Source organism: Dicentrarchus labrax, unplaced genomic scaffold (genome assembly GCF_905237075.1).
Source record: "Dicentrarchus labrax unplaced genomic scaffold, dlabrax2021, whole genome shotgun sequence".
Lineage (NCBI taxonomy): Eukaryota > Metazoa > Chordata > Actinopteri > Moronidae > Dicentrarchus > Dicentrarchus labrax.
Genome location: NW_026136709.1, coordinates 19,982,576 through 19,988,864, shown reverse-complemented (window position 1 = coordinate 19,988,864; position 6,289 = coordinate 19,982,576).

Here is a 6,289-nt window from a genome sequence, read left to right as displayed (position 1 = left end):
GATTTGGTTGAGCTAATCTTTCATCTTTAATTGACCTAAAAAAAGATCTTAGCTCAGATTTGTTCTGATCTCAGAAAAGACACAGACTGAATGGTGTGCTAGTTAGTCATCCTGAAAACTCATTAACTTTTTCTCTGTGGGCTAGGGTTGAAAAAAACAATTTCAAATGGGCAGACCCCCAAACTGTTGCTTCACTTCACACCCGGTCAGGGGATAAATACTGATCCAACTGGATGGGGAGGACAAAGCTGCACATGCAAGCTCATGCATCTATTGTATATTCTGTCAGCGCACACAAACACACACAAACCCAAAACATCATAAGCCCAAAGATATTCTATGGCCAGTCAGTGATTTGGACACCAGTCCAGTTTAATGTGTAATTTCCTCCATCTCACACACACAAACACACAGTCACTTCTCTGGGGTAAAAGTATATTTGTGGTCCTTCATAGCAACACTGGAAAGCCCCTGTACCAAAGGCTGTTGACTTCCTGTGACTAATTCTGCTTTGCTTTCCTGGCAAACTGGATGAGAAACTGAGATTTTAAAAAACTGTTTTCCACCAACATGGATTTGACCATTATCTTCCACTGACCTTATCTGCCACACAATTAGCCAGTGGAGAGGCTTTTTTTTCATGCTTGGTGAATATCAGTTGCTTTGATGCTCCACCCTAAAAGAAAACAGTCTGCATTGTGTTGCACTAAAAGCGTTAGTGAGATACAGATGTTGAAACATGCCAAACTTATTCTCAGTAGACATTTGGTGCGTTAATTGTGTGGTAAAAGGTGTGGTATCCATGATGGTGCAGAATTTCTGGCCGCCCAGTGCTGACACTGCATGCTGGCCCGAAGCTGCAGTTTATTTAACAGTCTTTGCTCCTTCATCAATAGTGTTACAATAGAATGATGAGCAACCGAGCATAAATTAATCTTGACTTCCATTTTCACCTTTTAAACAAACAACTTAAATTGCTATGCACTGCTGCTGAATGTTTCTTCTACCTCAATAAAATTAAAACTTAAACATAGCTACTGTGATTATTTCAGGCCTGTATTTTCTGTCAGTCACAACAGCAAGCAACTTTTTCTGGTTGTTGCCATTACTGTAAATACCACGAAATACTTTTAAAAAAGTGTTACAAAGCAACTCTCCCCACCCTTTTTTTTTTTTTTCTTTGACTTTCATATTACTTGGCCATTAAACGACTAATCCAAAAAGTGCTTGGGTTCATTTCAAGTGTATCATGTGCCTCCCGCTCCATGCCATTACAGCAACGGAATAAAATATCATACTTTGATAAGGCAGTGAATCTCCTGCCAGTAATGAGCTGTTGCTGGAAAACTTTACAGTCTCATTTTACTTTATAGATGTGCATAGAAAAACTCACATTAAATGATCCTTGAGACCTTTCAATTACAGTTATCTCTAACTATTGACATACTGTAACTGCTGCAGTGAAAATGTTGAATGAAAACTGTTGTAATATTTGTCTGGAATTTCTGTTTCTAAATTAAACTGGAAAAAAGGGAAATACATGTGAATGAGCATCAGTGCATCCTCATGTAACTTGTCGTCTTTTAGCTGAACCAGGTCATATGACTTGCTGTGCTAAAATATTTAGAAGGGATTTCACCTTATTCATTGCTAAAGAAATCCCCCCAATCTCTTCTTTTGCACGAGTGTATGTTGTTTGTGTTGCCATGGCAGCCCCCTACAGGAAGCATCTTTCTCATTGTTTAATCCATGGTAGGATTGTATCACTTAATCTGAATTCCATTGTTCTTACATTGGCTCCCCCCTGCAGCACAGTCCTGATTACTTAAGGATATAAAGGAAATGTTCAAAAAAAGGATGAATCATATGGGAAAGACTGTGACCAGTGCTGGTAAATGCCTCCCTTTTTAAAGGCATGATATGGTAAGACATGCCTCTTTCTGGGGCCTTAATGACCATTTTTGGTCAAAAAAAAAAAGGTGCTGTGTTTAATTTGTCCTAAAAGCCACATGATGTGCTAATAACCAAATTCAAACCAGAGGCCCTTTGGAAATTAGTACTGGAGCATGGGATAATATGTAATGAAAAACTTCACATCAGAGTTGGCTTGTTGATGTTGTTGCCCTGAGAGAGGATGCAGGGAGGAGGGGGGGAGGAGATAGATGTGGGGAGAAGGTGAAAGGGGAAGGATGAAGCACAGAGCAGCTTGTTTGATTCAACTTTCTTTAATTAAGCTCAGACTGCGCATTGAAATAGTTTTGTGCTCACAGTTTGCATCATCTGCTGCTCTAATGGTGCAATTATAAGACCACAGCACACATTTACGGTTACACAACACTGACAAAATGAGGCTACTTTCTACGTAACACAAATGCTTAATAGGTTTAGAGGAATTTATAAAACAATTAACTCAATAAATCCTCCTTAAATTCCTGTTAAATTATCCCTATTTGCTCTTTTTTATAGAAAGTTATATAAGAAGATCAATACCACTCGCAGATGAGAGTAGTATTGATCTTCAGTACATCAAAATATAAAAAAACTGATGTATGTAGTGAAACTAGATATCTATCCTGAGTCTGAGGATGGAATGAACACTGCAGGTCTATTACAAGCACAAATTACCAGGACTTACTGCAGTTGATGGCTGGTATTACACAATATTGTTCCTCTGGAATGCAAAAGATTCAAGGTTGGTATGTGTGACCTTGAAACTGCTGCACTTCGAGGCTGCTCACGCCGACAGGAAGGTCACTGACAAAGGAAGACCCTGTGAAACGCTCCGTCTTCCCCAGATCAACCAAACAGCAATATTCTGCAATAAGTACAGAATTCAAATCTCAACGTACTATATGTAAAGTCTTAAACGCTTATGAGCTTTTCCCAGCATTGTTACTTTTTACAACTCATGCTCATGCACTCAGTTGCCAGATTATAAGATACACCGACCTAATATTCATGCAGTCCAATTCAACAGCCCTGTAATAAATCTTCATCAAGGTTATAACACTCAGCTCACTCTGTTTGAACTGTTTTAGAGCGGTGTTGATTTACCTTCATGGTCATTTTTGGAGGGGGTGTTGTTGCTGAATTGTATTACTTTAAGTCGTGTTTCTAATATGTTGTCCATCCTATTTACCATATATCAGTGAGGATATGTATACTACTATATTTTGTATTTGTTTTTTAGTGGAGGGTATTATTGTCATAGAGGTCTAAATGCTCAGAGGCTTCCCCAGCTCCCAAGGAGCAACATTTAGAGGAAACACTAGTATATCAGGATATTGGGCTGGAGGGCAGGGAGGATGTTCCTCAACCTGGCCTCTCTCTGTGGACGTTGGCATTCTAAATGGAAGGTTTGTCTGGGCCCTGGAAGGAAGCAGCTGTCAGCTACCACACATCCACAGTGTTAGGGTGCTGCAATACCTCAAATATCAGGTCTCTCAGCGCTTCATGATCTTCAGCAGAGATTAGAAGCCTTCTATCTTCTTGTAAATACCCCTTTTGTTTTTGTGGTGCAATCCATAACTAAAGTCAAATGTAAAATATATGAATACAGAACTTCTTTCATCATCATTTTTGAGCTGTTTAAATTCTGTCCGTATATTCTCACTCACTCACTCACTCACAGACCAAATATTATTTAACCGTGGATTTATTTTTGAGCCACCTTGAAATCAAACATATTGCAAAATTACACATCTGGTTGTAATATCAGGCAAAATCCTCAAAACAATCTTCCAGTGTACCTTAAAGCAAAACATTGAATCCATTATTATGCTTCACAAGATCATTCCCATGGAACGCGATTTGCATGCGATGATATGAGAAGCTCAAATGCTTTATTCAAAGATTTGTTCCTGCAGCTTTCAGTGCAGACCAAAGAAAACTGAAAATGGAGACATTTCAGCACAATGTGTTAAACAACATTCACACCCCTAACACTGAATAGGAGGATGTGCTCACAGTCAATGTCATTTTCAAAATATGAAGGCAGGAAAGGTTTTGTTTTGTTGTCTAAACAGTCAAGTTACTGTTAAATGACTCATCTAAAATGATTCAGACCTATCATATAATCCATATTAAGAATCCATCGTATAATTAGGCGGTGAGGTTGTTGGTCATGGTCTTGAAAACACAGATTTCTTTTCCAGGTTTGGGGTTTTGATTCACCACTTGAGTGGGACATTTTGTCAGTCATACACTGACATCCAGAAGATGGAACATGAGTAGAGTAGCACCAGTGGGCGATTCCCTGTCAATGTCATCAGGCACTGGAGAGAATGTCCCTTTACGCCTGATAGAGGGAGAGCACCCACGCGCCTCTGAAACCGGAGAACATCCGAAGCGGGAGTGCAGGCCTCTTGACACATTTGATTTGAATTTATAATGTACTTTGTGTGTGACTGTGTGTGTGTGTTTTAGTTTCTCTGGATCAGCAGAGGTGACAGTCGTGCTCCCTTAGTGTGGGTGCTTATGGGTTGATCTCGAGTGATATACTGTGTGTGTATATTAACTTGCCAAGTTTAGTCTGAGTGAGAAAACATATGTGAAAGAAGAGACAAAGAGAGACTGTGGCTGCTCGTCTGCACAAAATAGTGGTTTTGTGGCTGCATCTCTATTCACTGAGCAACCACATAACATTATGGAAATAAAGGCTAAATATGTCAACCACCACAAAAGAAAAAGAGGGAATTTTTTAAAGAATAGTTTGACTTTGTTTGGAAATTTGCTTATTTGCTGTCTTTCTGATAGTTGATGAGTTGATTCCATTTTTGTCTGTACTGCAAATATGAAGCTACTGCAAGCAGCAGGCTAGGTTAGCAGCATAAAGACTGAAATCAGGGGGAAACAGCTAGCTGTTCTCTGTCCAAAGGTAAAAAAATCCACCTGCCTGCACTAATTAACACATCATATGTTTGTTGAATCCGTTGAAACCAGAACTGAAAAAATGACATGTTGTTGGTTGCATTTAAGGATTAAGCCAACTGCTTAGACCATCATCTTTTAATCACGAGATGAGATACATCAGGATCCTCTCGGCACGTGTCACTCATTGATCGACCACATTGTATGCTCGCTTTGCGGTGATTTATCAGAGCAGTTGCCAAAATTTTTCCTAAGGGGTCTGACCATTGACAGTATATGGGTCAGACAGATGGGGCTACTGGAAATCTTGGGGCCTGGCCCCTGGTGGCACCCTGGATGTTGGCAAAAAAGAAAACACTTAAAGGTGAGGATATGAGAGGATGTTCACCAGTTAAAATGACAAACAATGACAAAAAACACAAGATTATATCAGCTGAAGCTAATTAGCATTCATTTCTAAATTAAACGTCAGCTATCTGTGCTCTCTGCTGCTGCTGAGTCAGCTAAACTTGCTGGGAAATATAAAATAAAAACATTGCTGACACAGCACATTTTCCTTTCAAATATTCCATGTCTCGCAGCGTTGTTAAAGTTTCAGTGATTAACTTGGTTTACTCTATTTTTTTCTTACAGAAAGATGAATGCATCTGTCAGCGGCCTCACATCATTGACCTCAAATTAGGATGGCTTTCCAGTAGTCCTTCACTGTTACCTCGGCGATAACTCAGCCATGCTGTTAGTCATATAGCCAACAGATACACACACAGATAGAGCATACACACAGGCCAAAATACACACAAATGAGAACACACAGAGTTATAGTAATCCCTGTGGGAAAGGAGGTTTGGGTTTATGTGGAGGTTTTGGAAGATAGGGGTATTATTCATTACCTGTAAGCGATATACCCAGAACCGTAGCAGAGCAACCACACAGGTCAAAGTGCTTCGCAAAGTCTGCTGGTAACAGTTCTTCATCCCAGATTGAGGAGGGAGATTATCATAAAGACACAGAAGCCAGGGATGATGTTTTCTTTAGCTTCTTGCTTTCCTTTACTCTGACCGTACAACCTAGACAAACTCAATTCCTCATCAACAGTTTGATTGATATATTTTTGAAAACGGCCAAATAATCAAATTAAAAAGTGTACAGTCTGTTCATGAGACAAATAATGCTGATCAAATGCAGTACATCAAGAAAAAGGACAAGAAATCTCCATTGTCTCCTCTTTCCCAGAGTTTGGATGACAGCCAGTTGCTGACTGAAAAATCTGCCAGCTCTGGAAACTGTTTCTCTTGAAGGATTCCTTCCCTTAAAGGCCTGTGCTGCTTGCATGCTTTCAACTTGATTCATTTGAAGTGGGAGCTTATGTAAGTGTGCTCTGAGCTTGGCAAGAGTTTCAACGTGGTGAACGGGGCAACCT